This window comes from Peromyscus leucopus, chromosome 6 (genome assembly GCF_004664715.2).
Source record: "Peromyscus leucopus breed LL Stock chromosome 6, UCI_PerLeu_2.1, whole genome shotgun sequence".
NCBI classification, from domain to species: Eukaryota; Metazoa; Chordata; class Mammalia; order Rodentia; family Cricetidae; genus Peromyscus; species Peromyscus leucopus.
Window position 1 is genome coordinate 90,599,657 of NC_051068.1, and position 20,544 is coordinate 90,620,200.

The 20,544-nt window shown below is 43.3% G+C and overlaps 1 pseudogene; it reads left to right on the top strand.

The window, feature by feature from the left end:
- The first annotated feature begins 760 nt into the window (after positions 1-760).
- On the top strand, positions 761-17,083 carry LOC114707422 (annotated as a pseudogene).
- The last annotated feature ends 3,461 nt before the right edge of the window (positions 17,084-20,544 follow it).

A 20,544-nucleotide genomic window follows, 5' to 3' on the forward strand; every position in this document is an offset into this window, starting at 1 on the left:
TAGTAACCCAACACGAAAAATGAGCAGAATCACTAGATTAATAAAAACAAAATAACTCCTTTTTTTTTTGTTGGTACTGGAAACTGAGTCTAGGGTCTCACACATTGTGTGCAAGCCTGAGCTGTACATCTAGCCATCAAATTGCTAAAAAAAAGTGTATATATTTGTCTGTGTGTATATGTGTGTGTGTGTGTGTGTGCGTGTGTGTGTTTGTGTGTGTGTGCACACTCAGGTGAAGACCAGGGGTCAAAATTGACGCCTTTCTCTATTGTTCTCTAACTTGGTTATTGAGACAGGATCTCTCACTGAGCAGGAACCCCACTGATTGACTAGACTGGCCAGTGAACTCCAGGGATCCGCCTGACTCTGCCCTCCGCGCTCCCAGGGCTGGGGCTTTAGGTATGTGGAGAACAGTGAATAAAGAGGACATTTATAGAAGTGGCTTAGGGCAGTGGTTCTCAACCTGTGCATGGAGACCTCCTTGGGGTTTGCATATCAGGTGTTTGCATTATGATTCATAACACTAGCAAAATTACAGTTATGAAGTAGTAGTGGAATAATTTATGCTTGGGGGTCACCTCAACATGAGGACTGTATTAAAGGGTTGCAGCATTAGGAAGGCCGAGAGCCGCTGCCTTAGATAATGGGGCAAAGGCTGGATTGTGTGCACAAGATGCACACTTCAGGGGCTAGAGGGACGCCTCTGTGTCTAAGAGTGCATACTTTAGGCAGGAGATACATAGGCAGGAGGTATATTAGCATGTACGCTTACCCCTTATTGGATGAAGGCAGGGGGTATGTAGCTTTGTGGGGTTTGCCTTTATAAGCACCTGACTAACGTAATTCACAGTTATCCTCTGGGAATCCCAGGTATGGACCTGGCCAGTGTCCATCATCCTGGACAGTACTTAATAAAGCTTGCTTCAAATTTGGCTCAAAAGTTGTGGCAGTAGCTTCATTCTTGACTGGTTGCATTAACATTTTGAGAACAACAGTACCAAAGTTTTTGGAATGTATCCTTCAAAATAGAGTGAAAGTATGTCTGACTAAGAAAAGTGTCTTTGGCTGATTTTGGTGGTACATTCTTTTAATCCGGCACTCAGGAGGTCAGTAGAGATAGATCAGCTTCCCACAGTGAGTTCCAGACCAGTCAGAACCACAAAATGAGACGCTATTTTTATTTTTATTTATTTTTATTTTTTTATTTTTTTATTATTATTATTTTTTTTTTTGGTTTTTTTCAAGACAGGGTTTCTCTGTGTAGCTTTGCACCTTTCCTGGGACTCACTTGGTAGTCCAGGCTGGCCTCGAACTCACAGAGATCCGCCTGCCTCTGCCTCCCGAGTGCTGGGATTAAAGGCCTGCGCCACCACCGCCCGGCGCTATTTTTATTTTTAATGGATCTTTGAGTTGTTCGTGGTGGTGAACATATACAATTCTACCACTTGAGAGGCAGAGGTAAGAGGACCACAGCAAGTTCAAGGCCAGCCTGTCTGTGTATCAGGTTACTGACAAGCCAGAGCTCCTGGTGAGACTACTTCAAAATGAATAAGAGAAAAACAAAAACCAGCAGTATCTAACAGGATTGCCATCTATGAATTCCTTTTTAAGGAGATAGTGCTGGTGGTCAAGATTAGTGTCCATATGCCCAGACAATACGACCTGGCAGACAAGAATGTGTCTTGTCTTTATGTGATGAAGGCCACACAGTCTCTCACATCTCAAGGATACCTGAAGGAGCAGTCTGCCTGGAAACATTTCTACTGGAGGGAACCCAGTATCTCAGTGATTATGTCCCCCTACCTCCTGAGATCGCACGTCTGCCGCCCTGTACATCAATCAGCTGCTGAGACTGCTCAAAGGTCCAAAGGGTGAGTGACCTGCAAGAATTTACAAGAGGGGAGGTGGACCGAGACACCCACGGAAGGAGCACTGCGCCCCAGGGTGCTGACAAGGACATTGAGACTGGGGCTGACTCAGCAATGGAATTCTAGTTCAGAGGCAGCTTTGGTCCTGGACTTGGTCAGCCACCCTCAGGGAAGGTGGAGACAATTGTTTTGTGTTGAATAAACTTAAAAGAAAAACGGGTAAATAAAAATAAAAACACTGTAACACGGTCTAAAGAGAAGCATTGTTTCCGAGTTTCTCTGGCTTCATCACGTTTCCCTGTTGGTCAGTATGGTGGTTTGAATGATATGCCACCCATGGTAGCTAGGCATTCGGGTACTTGGTCTCCAGCTGGTGGCCCTGTTTGAGCAGGTTTAGAATGCGTGGCCTCGCTGGAGGAAGTGTGTCACTGGAGGTGGGCTTTGAGGTTTTAAAGCCTTGCATCATTCCCAACGCATCCTCTCTGCTTCATGCTTACAGTTTGAAGATGTGAGCTGTCAGCATCTGCCTCCCCCTTGCCTGCTTGCTGCCATGCCTCCCTGGTGTGGTGATGAACTTTTCTCCCTCTCGAACCGTGAGCCCAAATAAACGCTGCTTTCTATGAGCTACCTTGTCCACGGTGCTTTGTAACAGCGACAGAAAAGTAACTAAGAAGTGCAGAATGAAGAGAGAGAGCGAGCTCTGGTGATGTTGCTTTCTTTGCTGTTAGACAGGTAAAGTTGTCAGTAATTCACATCAAAAATTTACCTTGTGCTCTCCTCTAGAGTGTCATCATAAAGATATTTTCTCTTTTAAATTATGAAGATTTTAATAATAATCATAAAAGCTGCCAAATCTCTCGACAATACTATAAAACAGTAAAGGTGACCAAGAGTGTTAGTTGAACAACTTCCTGGCCCATAGTGATTCCTTCAAGTGAGAACAAAGGCTCACCTAAAATTTCCACATAACTATGCATTGTGGCCTCGCTTTGTTAGAAGTCTTTACTGAAGGGGGACGCCAAGGCACAGAGGTAAAGGAGCTGGCATGAAGTCAGATTACAGGATACACACAGGAAGGACCCAGATATTTGTTGTTCGTTTACATTAATGTCTTAAAGGAATGTCTCTTTGGTTCAGAGATGACAGACAGCCCAGCATTCAGTCACGGCACAAATTTCCAAAGCCTGGATAACTGGTGAGGCCAGTCCTCAGCTCTGCTATTGGCTGATGGGAGGTAAGAGACTGGAACAAGGGTGAGTGACGAGAGGAGAGGCAAGATTGGGTCAGGATCAGAACAGGAACATAGAGTACGAAACCTGGCATGTTAGAAGTCAAAGCAGATTTGCCAAGGAAGAGTAAAACGAGACCAGTGGGAGTCTAAGATAAAGCCCGTGGGCATGGGTGTGGGGTAGAATATCAGGCTGTAATTGTCAGGCTAAGGAACCCTTCCACCTCCTTGTTCTGTGAGTCACGTGTGTTGACGTGGCCGCTGTGTCATAGTCTCGTGTTGCTTCTGTGAGTTCTACTGGGAGTGTTCCATCCCCGTCTGACTGGCTGGTCTAACAACTGGGACATCACTCACCGCTCTTTGGCTTTCTTTTTTCCTTTCTCAAGGGCTCTTCTTCATCATGCTTCCAAACTTGGGGACTAGGGAGGTGGTAGTGGGAAATACAAGGCTTGTATGAATCAAGCACGATGTTTCTGCACCCATCTGTCTGTCTGTCTACTTATCTTTGTGTCTATTAAGGCATATGTGTGTGTATGTATATTTGGTAAGGGATATTTAGTTTTATCATTTACTTATTAGGCAATAAGTATTTATATATTTTTATTTTTTGCTACTGATTAAGAGCAAGACATGTGGAATTTCTTTAACATATATCTTTTCATTTCCACATTTATTAAATATTTGTTACAACAAATAGTTAAAGCTTACTGTACACTGACATTGTCATCAATATAAAAGAAAATGAAGGAAAATAAAAAGGTTTCTAAGTTTTAGAGAATAACATGCAGGCATACCAAACAAAGAGTAAATGACATTTTAAATTTTTACTTATTTGTTATGTGTATCATAAAACACAGGTAGAGATGAGGACAACTTTTAGGAGTTGGTCTCTCCTTCTCCCACGTGGGTCTCAAGAATCAAATTTAGGTTGCGAGGCCTGGTAGCTAATGTCTTTGCCCTCTGAGCCATCTCACAGGGCCAGGGAGATGACTTCGGAAGGGGACTCTGACTCATGGATCCAGCAGTATTCAGTGTGGGAGCTGGGAAGGAACAGGTCATTCCAAGAAGGGGGAGCAGAGTGGACATAGGTGGAATTCTTGGTGAGCTTATACACTTGAGGAATGTTTAGGCAATACATTTAGGCAAGCAGTTAGTTTGCCTAAAGATAGAGAGAAGAGGAAAAGAGAACAGCTAAATGATCGCGAAGAAAAGACAGCTATAAAAACTGCCCTCAAATGACTGCAGGGGATGCCCATTCATTTGCAACTAACTAGATGTAGATTTAAATAACTTCACAGGGCCAGAGGAAGGGCGTCCAGGGATCTGACCCTGGTGAGCTCTAGTTTATCTGACTGACTGATGTGATGTGAAACTGTGTGTGCTCCACAATTTTTATGTGCATTATGTGAGTGAGGAACGGAGTGCGGTATTTAGGTTAGAGAGAGTCAAATCTAGGCATTTACAAAATCTTTGTACTTCCTTTACTGGCCAGGTTTTTACACCCCACCCTGCCCGAGCAAGGTTGGTTACCTCTGGCAGAAGACTTACTTCCTTCTTGAAGATAGTATAGAACGTGATAAATAAAATGAAAAAGGAAAAATAAAGAGTGTCATAGCGACTAAAGTGTGAGGGAGATCAGAAAAGCCAAGTAATGACTAGATGGAGAGAGAAAGGATGGACTTATGAGCCCGGCTGACGATTCCTTGCTGTGGGCCGCAGGAATATATCATAAGAACTCAGCTGGTTATGGCAAAGTCACTACCTGGAGGGATCAGGGAATTCCTCCAGAGGAAGCCAAATCCCAAGGAGTTTTTGGTGTTACTTGGCTTGTTATATATCAGCTGTTTTCTGTTATGAAAATCATGTGTGCCTTCATAGTTTTTCCAATTGACTTTCCCCTAAGAAGGACTAACAGTGTAGACTGATCACTCTCTGGACATACACATTCCAGGTATTTGGAGAACAGCCTCAGGAAAGGCTTTCTCTGGAATCAGATTATCTATCTCCCTTGGCCACTTTCAAGGACTACAGGAAACAGCACCCAGGTGGGCGCCCATTGTTAGTCCCAGGTGGACTAACAATGGTAACAGCCCACATGCAAGTCTCCTGACTTATGGTAAATTCCACAAGGGGACACCGCCTAGGAGAGGTGGACGTTAATAGCTTTACACAATTTAGCTCGGACCCTCCCTTTTATATACCGGGACTTCCAGGGCACAAGAGGAGAAGAGAGAAGAGAATGGAAGAACTAGATGGGTAAGAACTTGAGAGGAACAAACTGAGATGGGGAAGAAGTAGATTGAAGGGCTACAGGAGAGTACTAGAGGAACGAGATGGAAGATGAGAAAGAGCCAGATGGGGAAGAACAAGATGAAGTAGAACGAGAAGAGGAGAGAGGAGATGATATATATGGGAAGGAACAAAGTGGATGAGAACCTAGAAGGGACAGAACTAGATGAAGGAATTAAGATAGAACCTAGAGGGGATCACAGACAAGTGTAGAGAGAAATCAGGCTAAAGATGACCTAAATATGAGAGCAGAATATAAGCTGATAGCTGTCACAGAATAATAAAGTATATGGACTAAGGAGTTTCGTGTACATAGAGTCATTTCTTTTCATCAAAGATTAATTGTCAGCTGGTTGTAGATTCTTTCCGGACCCTGGGAGTGGACTATCGAGGGGCTGGACCCCCATAGTCCTCAATAATTCCTTTTATATGAAAGTCAGCATAGTTGAATCAACCGCATCTCAAAGCCGGAAGCTGGAAAGGGGCAGTGGATGGGTGCAAACGATTCACAGGGATTTTGATTATTCAAATTAAGAGTACAAGAATGTATGTGGCTTTGCTGCTAAGGCAACAAATGGACACTTCGATGGGTTTTAGTCTCTGAGACAACAGGCAGGCAAGCCCATGGATGTCCTGCAATGTCTGGAAGTGTTGCAGGTATCATCAGATTTGAAAATGAACACAATCTGAATTCTAGCCACTGTTGAGGCACACTCACGTAGCCCAGACGGTGTGAGCATTTCACGTAGTTAGTATTCAGTCAGTGCCTCACATGAGGATACTGGAGCTCTTTCTCTCTCTAGCCCTTTTTTCTCATATTCTTCTACTCCACTATTTGCGTGATTCTACTCTGAGAGCTAATTCCATTTGGCGCCTCTGCAAGATCAAGCTTGGGAGCAATGGTCTTGACATTGGTTTCTTCCAGTCCTTCCAGCTGTGGACAGAACAGGTGGCATCGCAACCTGTATTTCAGTGGGAGCGCCAGGATTGAAAGGTTCATGTAGAGAAGCTGAGGCTTGGCACCACGTGGTATCATCACAGCACCTGAAGGGAGCCCGGAAGAGGCTATGGGTAAAGGCAAAGCCCAGGTACAGTGGTGGCACTGGAGTATTGGAGATGCCAGGACTGTGGGATGACCAGAAAGACAATAGCAGCTGTGGAGAGGAGCTGGCCTGAGCATAGGAGACATGCTGGGTGTGCTGTGGAGGGCAGAGCCAGAGAAGTGGAGCTGCCCAGGCCCGTTGGAGCCAGGAGATTGCAAGTGAATCCCAGATGTCCCAAACTGAACTTTTTACATTGTTAGATTTTGTTGCCCTGACTCTTCCCTCTTGGAATAAGAAAGAATTAAACTTGTTTTAATTTTATAAGGGCCCACACTGAGAGACCTTGAACTTTTGAAGAGACTTTGGATATTTTAAAGAGGCTAAACTTTTCAGAGTATTTGAATTTTAAAGACTGTGGGATTTTTAACAGTTAAGAGTATTTTTTTTTTTAAATTGTGATATTGACATTAATATGAGATCCTGGGGATAAACAAGAAAGTATATGTTCTTGTTTAATAGTGTTGTATTGTAAATAGCCTGTAAGATTCTGGCACACTTGACATAAACCAGGGTAATCCAGGAAAAGGGAACTTGAATTGAGAAAATGCCTCCATTAGGTTGGCCATGGGCAAGTCTTTGGGAGCATTTTCCCGATTGATTGATGTTTGATGTGGGAGGGCCTATCCCACTGTGAGCCCTGCAGCCCCGGGGAGGTGGTCCTGAGTTGTATAAGAAGCAGGCTGAGCAAGCCAAAGGAAGCAAGTCAGTAAGCAGCTCCCCATGGCTTCTGCCTCTGTTCCCAGCTCCAGGTTCCTGCCTTGACTTAGTTCTTGTTCTGTTCCCCAAGTTATCCACATCATCACTTCTAACCCAGTCGTTAATACCTCACTCCTGCTGCTCTTGAACTTTCTTATTTGGTTTCTTGCTTTAGCCCGCATTTCCTGACTGGGTGCTTTGATACAGGCAGCATAGATCTGAACTCCTTGGTTTGATACTGTGCCCTGTGAGGGTCCCACATTTATATCTGCAGTTAAGTGTTATGCAGTTAGACCCTTTTGGGGAAAGGCCTTTTGCTTTGTATTCAAGTCTAGGACACAGAGGGTAGAAGAACAATTGCTTTCTCTTCTGGGGTTGAGGAGCAGGAATCACTGTCCGTTCTATATATCAGTGAGACACAAGGCCTCCCCCGTCCCACGCTTTCTGTCTAGGACGCCTTTCTTCCTAACCACTGGGAAATTCCTTATTTTTCCTTCTCAGGGGAAGACTAACACAAGCACTAGGACTTTCTTTCTTGGCTTCCACACCTTTATATGGAAGTTTCTATAACAAAGAAGCAACCATTTACACTGATTAATACATTACTGTCTATCACACTGAATGGGGTGGGGGCGGGGGGGTTCCTGGGAATTGAGAGCTTGTCTTACCTCTGTGCTTACCATTAGTCACATTTAAAATTCTATAACTTTGAAGGTTTACTTAATTGAGGGGAAAAAGATTATTACAGAAATGGCTAAATGTGCTGCCAGAGCTTTAGTTATAAATGTTGCCTTGATTATGTAATGTTTTGGCTTAAAACAAATGACACTGCTCAACTGATAAACCTATTACTTCTTGCTCTTACTGTAAACGTGTGTGTAGTCTTTTTCCAGTATTGGAGACTACTTTACATCTATATATTAAGGACCCTCAAAATGAGATGAGTCATCTCATAAATAAATGACCTTTTTCACATAGTTCAAGAACCACTAAACAAAGTTCTGTAGTAAATCATACCATTCTTGTATTGTTATAATTTGGTAAGTAAAAAAAAAATGAGATTAATCCTGATTAGATTTAAATTCCATTTTACTTTATTAATTTTTTGGTTTCTTTTTTACATTTGCTTTAGCAGATTTATTAATAATAGGACAGAAATTTTAGCCCAGTGTAACTCTAATTCATAGGAAATAGAAGAGGCCACAGACTATAATCACCAAGATTTTTTGCTTTGTGTCATGTCTATAGATAATCAACCGAGATTTTATTATCTTCTTGGTGAAGCTGACTCAACTTTAATATTGCACTTTGGTCAGCAGTACCATGCCTGTAGCATTTCGTTACAGAATGTTCGCATTGTCTGCCACTAAATTAAAATGGCAAAAGAGAAAACTGCACAATTAAAGAGGTTGAAAAATGTCTACTGTGCTTTCATTATGCTCGATAATACCAGCCTTCAAATGAACTGAAATTCAAAGTGAATGGGCTCGGGGAGGAAAACAAGAGGCTGCCTGTCTTCCTACTACTTAATTAAAGGAAGACCTGTGTTTAGTGTCTGCGTTTTGTTTTGTTCCTAGAAATGAGACGTAAAAGTAATGATATAGTCCCTGCTGCAGGGGTTGCTTCTGGTGAGTGTAAACTTCCATCCATTGGTGTTGACTCCCTGGGGTCATGTGCTGAGAAGTGTTCTGAAGCTATGTTTGAGTTCAGGAATAGAATGAAGAGTATTTAGTGATTGCCTGGCTATGGATATGGCAGCTTACATATGTGTTTATTGTCACTCTAATGGTAGTTATTAAACATAGTGTCGGAAGCCAGTTTTCAAGACCACAGGGGTTCCAGTGAGATGAAATATTACATCATGAAATAATATTCATAACCACCCTACTTATGCATACATTTTTTCTTACACAAACAGATTAGGAGGTTAATGGATGGACTGATAGCTAGTTATTAATCAGCAAAGCTTGGATTTCAACCCAAATGGGACTGATTTCAGAAAGCACGATCTTTTGCTTGGCAGAGAAGTCATTTTTGTCTATTTATTTGTTACAGGGTCTTGCTGAATAGCCCAGGAAGGCCTCATATTGATATTCTCTCTTCCTCAGTGTCTTGAGTGTATTATAGGCATATGCCTGGATTCATGAAGGAACAATTTTTAGTTTCAGTTATTAGGAAAATTCCATGGGTATATTAGGGATTTTCCCAACTTGGAAGACTAGGTTATTTTACTTAGCACAATGTCCTTACGGTTAGTCACTGTGTGGCACATGCTATAGCTTCCTCCTTTGGCAGAGTAAGATGGATGTGGTGGTGTACTTCTGTAATCCCAGCACTCAGGAGTCAGAGGCAGGAAGACTAATGAAAGGTTCAGGCTGTCCTTATCTACATAACAGGAGCCAGGTCAGCCAGGAGCAAATGGTAAGATCCTGTCTTACAAATAACAAATACAAAGACAGACAAAAATGAAGAAGAAAGAAGAGGAAGAGGAAGAAGAAGGAGGAGGAGAAGAAGAAACTGAAAAAGGAAATGGAAAAGAAAAAAGGAAAACAAATGGCTAACTAATATTCTTAATATTCTTCTATTGTCAGGACACACAACATTCTATATACCTACCTGTTGATGGGCCTTTGTTGCTTCCTTATCTAGTGTGAATAATACTGCAATGAACGGTGTTTAACCATTCCCTTAAGTCACTTCTTTCAATTATTCATTAAAGACTTTTATTATCCATTAATAAAAATTAGATGTGACTTGTAGGTGAAAAACCCTTAGCTATACTACATGAAGGAGGTAAAGCATGGGCATCACTACCACTGAGTGTGAGTTTGCTGGGCATGGGCACTACCAGCTGATAAACAAGGGAAGAAACTTCCTCAGCAAATGACTGTGAATATACTGGTGACCCAACAGAAATTAAATTCCCACATGTTGGAGACCAGAAGTCCAGAATCAGGATCCTTGGGCCAATGTCAAGGTTTTACTGAGCCACATTCCACCTCTTCTTTTTCTGTTCCAGTTTCTCATGGCTGCTGACAAGCCTGGGTTGTGGTCCTTCTCTACATCTGGTCATATAGCCTCTTTTTGCATGTCACCTTCCTCTGCCTCTCTCTTCTAAGTACTTCTGATTGTATTAAGAGCCTGTAATGGTCTGCCTGTAACTCATGTAGTGGCATTGTTTTGAGAGGTGGTAGGAATTGTAATAGCTGGAGAAGGAGGGTCTCTGGGGTGTGCCTCTGAAGGTTATAGCAATCCTTCCCTTTCTCCTGTGCTTTTTGAATATCATAGATATATTAGTCAGTGTTCTCTAAAGGAACAGTATTGATAAAATGACTCTTTCTGTCTCTCTACCTCATATATATATAAATAACTATAGCTATAACTCTCTCTCTCTACACACACACACACACACACACACACACACACACACACACACATATATATTTCATTAGAGTGGCTTACAGGCTGTGGTCTGGGTAGTTCATTGATGCTGTCTCCCAAGGGAAAGGCCAAAAATCTGGTAGTTGTTCAGTCTCCTAGACTAGATATCTCAACAGTTCCAATCTGGTGCTGAAGTCATGAAGGATTCCTAGGGAGCTGCTGGTCTTCTGTGTGGTGTCGTATTGTGTCCCCAGTATATTGTGCACCCTAATAAAGTTTATCTGAGGATCAGAGGAAAAAGTCAGCTACTATAGTAAACATAGAGGTCAGGCAATGGTAGCACACACCTTTAATCATATCACTCGGGAAGCAGAGATCTGTCTGGATCTCCGTGAGTCCAAGGCCACACTGGGAACAGAGCCAGACGCGGTGGTACATACCTTTAATCCCAGCACTAACCATAAAGGTCTGGAGATCTGTACAGACAGACAGGAAGTGACAGAGCTGGATAGGAAGAGGAAATGTAGCTGGGCAGAGAGAGAAAATGAGATGGCAGAACAGAAAGGCATATAGGTGTGGGTACACATGAAATAGGTCTCTTTGGAGACTGAGGAGTCAGTGAGGTGAGGTTGTCTGTGGCTTGTCCTATTTCTCTGATCTCTCAGTTTTCACACTAAAATCTGGCTCCTGGTTTTTACTTTTATTTTTATTTATTTATTTATTTTGGTTTTTCAAGACAGGGTTTCTCTGTGTAGCTTTGTGCCTTTCCTGGAACTCATTTGGTAGTCCAAGCTGGCCTCGAACTCACAGAGATCCGCCTGGCTCTGCCTCCCAAGTGCTGGGATTAAAGGCGTGCGCCATCACCGCCCGGCTGGTTTTTATTAATAAGATCATTTAGCAATTCATCTTACACTTCTGTCTTTGTTGGAATCCTGAAGAGGATCTTCCCCACCTCAAATTATCCAACCAAGAAAATCCCTCATAGGCTTTTGCCCAGGTCCTTGGGTTTTTGTTGGTTCCAGATGTAGTCAAGCTGACAATCCCGATTTGCTGTTATAGTAGTCAGGCTTCACTGCAAGTGTTATTAACGGTGCCTCTCAGCTGATGAGACACTTCAACCAGACTCCAGGTTTGGGGGAGGTTTTTTCCTTTCCACATCATCATAATTTTCTATATTGCATGAGTTTTTCTGTTTTTCTTACTTGTTATCTATCTCTTTTTATGTGCCAGAAATCTGAATTCAAAATTTGGTATTTGAAAGAAAAAAATCAAAATCAAAATCAAGAACACCACCTAAACCACAGACCTGCAACTAATCAAACAACAAAAAGAACAAGAAACAACAACATCGAGACCCAACCCAAACAAATGAACACCAGCAACAGTAAAGTCCCAAGAACACTGAGGACTTCAGAGACACAGTTCTGGTTGCAGGCCCCAGTTTTATCCTCCAGTTAAGAGAAACATGAAGAGAAGCCAGGTAGTGGTGCAGGCCTTTAATCCTAGCACTAGAGAGGTGGAGGTAGGTGGATCTCTGTGAGTTTTCGGCCAGCCTGGGCTACTAGAGTGCTCTGGGACAGCCAGAGCTGCATAGTAAGACCCTGTCTCAAACAAAAGAAAACTCTAAACAAACAAAACAAAAAAGCCCAACCAAACAACAACAACAACAACAACAAAACATGGAGGACAGGTGATTTGCCAAAGATGATCTCATGCCCTTTTCACTTTATTTCTGTGTCTTTTTAATCATTTTGGTGCTGGGCACTGACCCTAGCACATGCCAAGTATGGGTTCTCCCACTTGGCTACACATCTAGCCTTCCTCTGCCTTTTGCATTAATTGATGATGATGATGATGATAATGGTTTTTTGAGACATTGTCTATATAGCTCTAGCTATCCTGACACTCACTATGTAGACCAGGCTGGCCCAGAACTCATAGAGATTCACCTGCCTCTGCTAGGATTAATGAAAAAAGTTTGCCTGATTCTGGAATTGAGAACAAAGCCAGTTTAAGTTCTGTGAACTAGATGTTGCAATTTTTGTCCCTGGCCAATATTCTTTCCACTACATTTTTATTTTTGGAAAAAGTCATGCAATCAACAATAAAGTATTGTTATCATGCAAAAAAAAAAAAAAAAAAACCCAACCGAACAACAGATATTGTTAGCTTGTAATATGGAAAATTTTGGAGTGCATTTAAGTTTGACAGAGCCTTTCTCCACCCTTCGATCAACTTCCTTTGAGGGCCAAGGTCCCAGAAAACTTGATGGCTGTTGCAGCTGAGAGCCGGTGGCTTCTAGGTAATTGTCTCTGGAATGAAGGGGTGAAGTTCACCAGCACAGAGGGCGAGTTTACGTGAGATGTTTATTATAGATTCTCAGGTGGGAGCTGAAGACAGAGTGCGGAAAGGTCTCCTCGGGATGGGGCGCCATCCAAGGGCCAGCCTGGGGCCTTTGCTAAGGCCTTGTGGCAGAAACACTGATGCCTCCTCTCAGTTCTAGTCCCACCTCAGGATTGGCTTCCAAGCAAGGGTGAGAGGTGACAGGAAGCCAGGAACCAGAACTCTCTTCTGGCATTCCAAGGACAGCCTTGTCACATGCTGCTCACCTGAGTAGTTTCTATTTCCTCTTCTCAGGACTAATAGATTTTCTGTACCCCAATAATAGGTTTCTCAGCCAATGCAGTCAGCCAGATCAAGCCGAGTTGAAAAAGTATAAGAACAGGTTTATTTGAGCAAAGCAACTCCTGGGCGGGTTCTCTAGTCCCAGAGATCGAGGCTGGAGAAGTCACAGGCTCGAACTAAAGCAGGGAGCTTTTTATATAGCTTGTAGGCGAGGGGGTGATGAAGTGTCCTCCACAAGTTGGGTTAATGCCCAAGCATGGTCAAAAACTGAATGCTTTATTTAGGTGGGCGCCTGGCACCTTCAGGGGAGGAGCTGGGGCCATTGTCGCCAAGAGTTCGGAACTGGGGATTTTGGTGTCTTCCCTTTGTTCAGAGATTTTCTGAGTGGGTGGGGTTTGGAGAGACAGGAATGGAGCTATCTGGTTCATGCAGGGGCAAGCTGGAGGTTCCAACTGAACATTCGGGTCCTTGGATTAAACTCAGGTCATCAGGCTTGGCTGCCTTTTACCAACTGAGCCATTTTAGTGGCCTGTTTTCATTTTTCTCTACAAAAGTACTGACGGATGTCGCCCAATAAGCAAATGTGTCTTTGAGGTTGTTACCAGATTTAGGGTCACAGGCTCTGCCTCACGCAAAGCCAGATTTGCCCATTCACCTTCAACATGTCAATTAGAAGAGCCAATTTAATAGTGAACAGTAGAAAGATTTATTCAATGTGGCAATGCTGGGAAGAGGAGCAGAGAGACCCAGGGATCTCTCCAAGGGCATCTTTGGGGTCCTGGCAGGAGGGTTTTATAAATTAGTTCAGGGTTGCAAAGAAACAGACCACCATTCCAACTGAAGTGTCTGGACAAGGCAGACTTTTCTCTTTGATCTTCGGAAGGAACACACCTAGACAGAAAGTTTGTTTTTTTATTTGTGTTTAGTTTTTATTCTAACTCAGGTGGTGGCTGCGTATTTTCCCCATTGTCTGAGGTCTGAACTCACAATTGAATCTTATTCAATTGACTGGTTTGAAAACAATTGGCACACAGGAAATGAGGGAGTAAAGGGAAAGGGGGGGGGGGAATCACTGCTCCAAGGAGAAAAAGTCACTTCTCCAGGCCACATAGAGCAGTGGGTTTTGTGTAAACAAAGGTTTTACTGGGTGGAAAGGATTACAATATCTACATAAAAGTCTTACAAGGTGGGAGAAATAAGAAGATTTTATCATGGTCCTAAGTAAAAGTTGTTAGCGTTTGATAAAAAAACGACTCCTATTTGATATTTCTTACAAAGGGAGAGTTTACACTGAAGTCAAGAGATTCGCATAACTAAGCAGCGTGGCCAAGGCGTGGTTTTCTTCCATTCTGTCCTGTAAGGGGACAAGGACAAGTAAATATCTCCGGAGACATGTTTCTTTTCTGGCTGTCCCCACCACTCCAGCCTTTTCCTTTCCCTTGAGGAGTTTCCTGGGAGAACTAATTTCTTGGGGTCCTTTGTCTCGGTAGTCGAGGGATGTAAGGCAGGCTAAGAGTTATAGAGGGCCCCTGACGGTGGATTAGGAAGTGCTGATTTGGAGCCTGTGAGGGACTCTAGTAGAGTACTTCCAGGGTCTCGAATTTCAGGCTCCACTGGACATTTGAAATGAACTTGGCCTCTTTTGAAACAACTGATAAGAAGCTGAAGAAGGAACAGACTCTTGAGGGGAACAGCTGGGAGTGGGCGATAAGAGCAATCTAGATGTGGACTTGGAGGGAAGTGATAGGCCTGGGAAGGGCATCTTTGGAAAGGGCTACCCTCTTCACTCAGTTCCTGCAACAACTTCCATAAAGTGCTTTGCTACGTAAGAGTGCAGTAAGTTAATGAAAGTATTATTTGTTTTATAGACTTTTAGCATATTGCTGGCATGCAAAGTGAACAAGGCAGGTCTAATTACAGCTGTAGCTAGCTAAGCCACTGCCTTGCAGCAACCAGTCTCTCTGCCTGGATGAATAAACCTAAGGACATTTGTGCTCCTCCCTTTGGAGATCAAACTGCTGAAATTAGAATCTCTCCAGGAATATCCTGAAGGGAGCTGAGACAGTTGGAGCTCTGGGTGTCTTCAGAGGAGGAATTTGTCTCCAGAGAGAGATTAGGAACTTTACAGATGACCTTGTCAGAGAGATCTGGAGCTGAGAGACAGTGGTGGGTCGGGAACCACACTTTGACCTAACTGCTTTCTTTCTATTTGAACCCTATCCTTTTGTCCAACAGGGAAGACAGACACGTGTGTGTGTGTGTGTGTGTGTGTGTGTGTGTGTGTGTGTGTGTGTGTGAGCAGACCGCCTTGTTCCTCTTTCCTATGTAGTCAAGTACATTAAATAAATCTTGCCTTTTGCTCTTCATTATTAGTTCAGCTTTTTAAATTGGCTTATGGAGGAAGGGTGGCCGAATGTGGCTTGTTGGGGCATGAGTTGGACCCCAAGCCTGTGGCTTTGAACTGAACATCAGCTGACTTAGTTGAAAAGTTTTAGTGTCCCGAGCTGCTGCCTTAGGTTGGAAAACAAGATCTGGACTCTCTTTAACTTAAAGCCTCTCTTTAATCTCCTTGGGGCGGTGGCTGGAGTGAGGGTGGGGGTGGGGGTGGGATAGGGGGTGGAGTGTTGGCTAATTGTTACTAGTTCTTGCTAGACAGTTCAGAGGTGGGTGTTCTTTCCTATCTCTTCTCTCTTCAGATGGATTTAGAAGATGTACTGGTGTTGAGCAATGGGTATCCACAGGTCAAAGCATGCCTCATGATCTTTCCCCCCAGTCGGCACCAGTTAGCCAAGGTTCGAAAGAGGCGTGGTTGACATTTTCAAATACAGTTCTTTTCCTTAGCCCTGAACATTTTCTTCTGCAATATAATGCAAGACACAGAGTAAAGGCTTAAGAGAAAATGGAACGAAACAAATCCCATGCATTTCAGGTAGCACTTTACAAAGGGAAGGAGTTCTGTCACATCTTAAAATTCGTGCACTCCTACTCCTTCACAATTTTTTATAGGTGACTGAACAGTTTGTGGAGTGCTGCTAGAGTTTTTTAAAAAAAGGTGTGGGAATGGGGTGGGAGAGTGGTGACAGATCTTTAATCCCAGAGGCAGAGGCAGGCGGATTTCTGTGAGTTTGAGGTCAGCCTGGTCTACAGAGAGAGTTCCAGGACAGCCAGGGCTACACAGAGAAGCCCAGGGCTAACTGTAAATTCTCACGGTAAATTTGAATTCCATATTCAACCAATCATTCACACACACACACACACACACACACACACACACACACACACCACACACACACCTTTTAGCATGTCTCTGATACCGCATGGTTTATACTACTCCCACTGCAAAAATGATATCCCAGCGCAACGGGTACCCTATTTTTTTCTGAAATTGGCTACCTCGCTTAGACACAAGCAGGTGCCTTTTGTCTTAAGTGTTATAGGCAACAGGTAAGAAGAAAACAAACAAACAAACAAACAAGTGAAATTTCTCCAGTGCAACAATTATTAGTGAGTATAAACCTAAAGATCATTTTTCTTTTCTTTTTCTTTTTTAGAGACAGAACCCTTTTCCAAGCCGTCCAGTGCTTGGAAATCAGGTTGCGCAGCCTGGGTCACCAGCCTTCCCAGTGGGTTACTCAGTAAACTGGCTCCGCCCAGTTGGGGCTCCGCGGTGCCCGCAGGAGCCAAGGCGGAAGTCGCTCAGGCAGCCTCTGCTCAAGGTAAGAGTCCCGCTCTGTTTAGTTTTCGGTGTCAAGACTCTTGGCAAAGCTTATAAAAATCGAAGTCAGCTGGGCAACAGCGGCGAGCATTGGCACCTGCGCCGGCAGGGGCAGTCAGGAGGCGCGACGGGGGCTGCGCTCGCCAGCAGGGTTCTCCTGATCGCCCTTAGGATTTAGGTTCCTACGCCTTGTGACTCTGAGCGACGAACCCCAATCCCGAGAAAGGGGTAGTTGCAAGGACAGATAAGCAGGGGGGCCTGCAGAGTACTGACTTTATTTGCGCGCCATAAGAGAAATTAAACCACGGCAACTTGGCTTTTACATTGAAACTTAATGTCTTAATTGCCCATGTGAAGGTTACGTGCTGTGTGTGTGTGTGTGTGTGTGTGTGTGTGTGTGTGTGTGCGCGCGCGCGCGTGTGTGCGTGTGCGTCTGTGTGTGTGTCCCGGTCGCCTCGTTTTTTTTTTTTTTCTTTCCCCCATTTTTGTCATGATGCCTAAAGTCAAAGGGAAATTTTCAACTTAGTAAATGTGGTATCTGGAATTTTTCTTAACACAGCTAAACTTTAAACTTTCAGTTCAGCTACATTCTTCCTTTCCTGAATTAAGTAAGAGAAGAAAAAAAGTAGAGCGAGTCTGTTATACTTTGCTAATGCAGAGGTGGGATTTATCTGTTGGATTATTGTTGATAGAGCTGGAATTTGTAGAGGCAGGTTTTGTTCAGCCTAGTTTTAATGGGCATTTAGCAGGCTAATGTATCCTTTTTGCTCTACATTTAGTGTCATACTTCTCTGTTTATGGAATGTTGGACTCTGCTGAAATTCAATTTACAAAAGCATTGAGGCATATCTTTTTTGTGGCTACCCGCAGGCCACCAATTGTGTTACAAGTTTTATGGTAATATTTCTAAGAGAAGAGCGTCAGGTTGGCACAGTGAGACAAGATTCCAAGGAAAGAAGACTCTTTTCAATGGAGACCTCTCCCTAAGTAGCCCAGGCTGACCTGGAACTTTCTGTAGCCCAGGCTGGCCGCAAACTCACAGAGATCCATGGCCCCTGCCTTCTGAATACTATGACTGAAAGTGAGTGCCGCCATGCCTGGTTAGATGTTTTATTTAATTCTCACAGAGTCTTTGTATTACTGATGCTGTCGAAATGAGAAGGAGAATAAATAATTTGCCCTGGGTCACAACGGTGGTCCCTGCCAGATGACCTTGGGTAAATGGGTCAGGTCAGGGCAGAGGAGATGGTTCAGGGAAGCTGGTGTCGGGAGTTCAACCCCCAGAAACTACATTGTGGAAGGCGAAAACCCGCTGCACGCTGTCCTTTGACCTTTACGTGCATACCATAGCGTGTACCTCCTCTCCCCCAATAAAAATGCGATTAAAAATGAACGGGCCAGTTTAAACGGATTTCAAGGTGTGTTGTGTCATAGGGCACAGTGGTTGAGGACATTTTAAATGGACACTGCAAAATGTGGCAGATGTTTTAAAACAGAACAAAAAAGTAAAAGTGACGGTAGATAGATTTGTTTGAAAATAGGAAATAAATCTAACTACTGTATGATCAATTTAATGTCTTTCTTTCTTCTTCTTTCTTTCTTTCTTTCTTTCTTTCTTTCTTTCTTTCTTTCTTTCTTTCTTTCTTTCTTTCTTTCTTTCTTTCTTCTTCTTCCTTCTCCTTCTTCTCTTCTCTTCTTCTTCCTTCTCTTCCTTCTTCTCCTTCCTTCCTTCCTTCCTTCCTTCTTCCTTCCTTCCTTCCTTCCTTCCTTCCTTCCTTCCTTCTTTCCTTCCTTCCTTCTTTCTTCCTTCCTTTAACTTTTTTTGAGAGGTCTCTCTATGTAGCCCTGGATGTCCTGGAACTCGAAGAACTGAGTTGCCTCCTGAGTGATGGGACTGAAGGGGTGTACCATAAATTTAATGCATTTCTGAATAGTTAGTATATAATTATATAATTCACACTTTGTAGTAGGGTTTTTATTTTTTTTTTTTTTTTTTTTTTTTGTCCTGGGTGTTCTGGAACTTACTCTGTAGACCAGACTGGCCTTGAACTCAGAGATCTGCTTGCCTGTCTCCTGGGAATAAGGCATGTGCCACTACCACCCAGCTTTTGCAGTAGTTTTTTTTTTTTTAAACTATAAATGGTCAAAACTGCAGAGAATTTAGTAAGGGATAAAATTGTATTAAATGTTGGGTGAATCCTAATGTAAGGTGAGACAGGGAGGCTCTGTTATATAGAGGCCATGGAGCCTGGGCAGGTAATGCTTGTGGCTCTTTTAGGGGAGCAGAGCCCCTCTGCTTGGCCCAGAAGGGCAGCTCTTTAGCACCGGCCTTGTGAGAAAGTGGGTTTAGTGTTACCTGACGGCTTGATTTCCCAGAGAACCCAGAGGTACAGATTTCTTTATGAGTTTTCCTGCTCTCTAAATATTCACAGCTGATTCAGGTGTTTAAAAACAAATGTTTCCCCAGGCAGTGGTGGTACATGCATTTAATCCCAGCACTGGGGAGGCAGAAGATCTCTGAATTTGAGGCCAGCCTGGTCTACAGAGTGAGCTGCAGGACAGCCAAGGCTACACAGAGAAATGCTGTCTATAAAACAAAACAAAGCAAAACAAAACAAAACAAAATAAAACAAAAGTTTGTGTTGTGCATGCCGTCACAGCCCCTGTGAGTTATGTGTACAAAGGTTCTGTCATGTCCGGCAAATACTATTTTGATGAGAACAGTCCACTACTTCTGGCTCTTACAATCTTTGTAATATTCCGGATCCCCAAATCTTTGGGGGGAAGTGTTGAGATATAGATATCCCATTTAGTGCTGAGCCTCTACAGTCTTCTTCTTTGAAGATGGGCCAGTTGTGGGTCTCTGTGTTGATCACCACCTACAGCAAATAGAAGCTTCTCTGATGAGGGTTAAGAGATGCAATAATCTATAGGTAAACTTAAGGGGCAATTTATTGCTATATCCACTTAACAGAATAATAGTATTTAAGATCAAGCTGGGCCACATCCTAGCATGGTTGGGGAGGGGTTTATGAAGTCCCACCCCTAGTTCAGAGTCTCCTGGCAACTGATGGGTGCTAGGGAAGGGAGAGTCAGTTTTCTTCAGGGATGTGGTCCCCGAATACATCTACTCATGCTTCTGTAGGTGGTCCCACACCGTACTCTTACAGGCAGCACTAAGTGACTCAGTGTGTTTAAAACCAGCACATCAAATTGGAGGGAAATAGTGGGGGAAACAGGAGTAGATGAGATTTGATCAAAGCAGTATATGCATGCATGAAATTCTCAGTAAAGAAGTATGGCTTTGGGCTAGAGATGGACTGTTTCTCCTCAGTTTACAACCTGGACTACGTTCGCAACGACTTCTGGCTGACCTTCTCTGTTCTCACTGAAGATTATTGACGCTGTCAAGGAGCTTTTGTTTATGTGGGTTGTGTTGGTATTTGTCCTATTAGAAATTCAAACTGGAACTGGGTATGGTGGCGTTCCCCTGTAATCCTAACACCTGGAAGGCTGAGGCAGGAGGATTGCCTTGAGTTTGAGGCCAGTCTAGGCTACATGGTAAGTTCTAGGCCAGTGTAGATTACAGAGTGAGACCCTGTCTCAAGAAAAAAAAAAAAGTCAGACTGAAATTTAAAA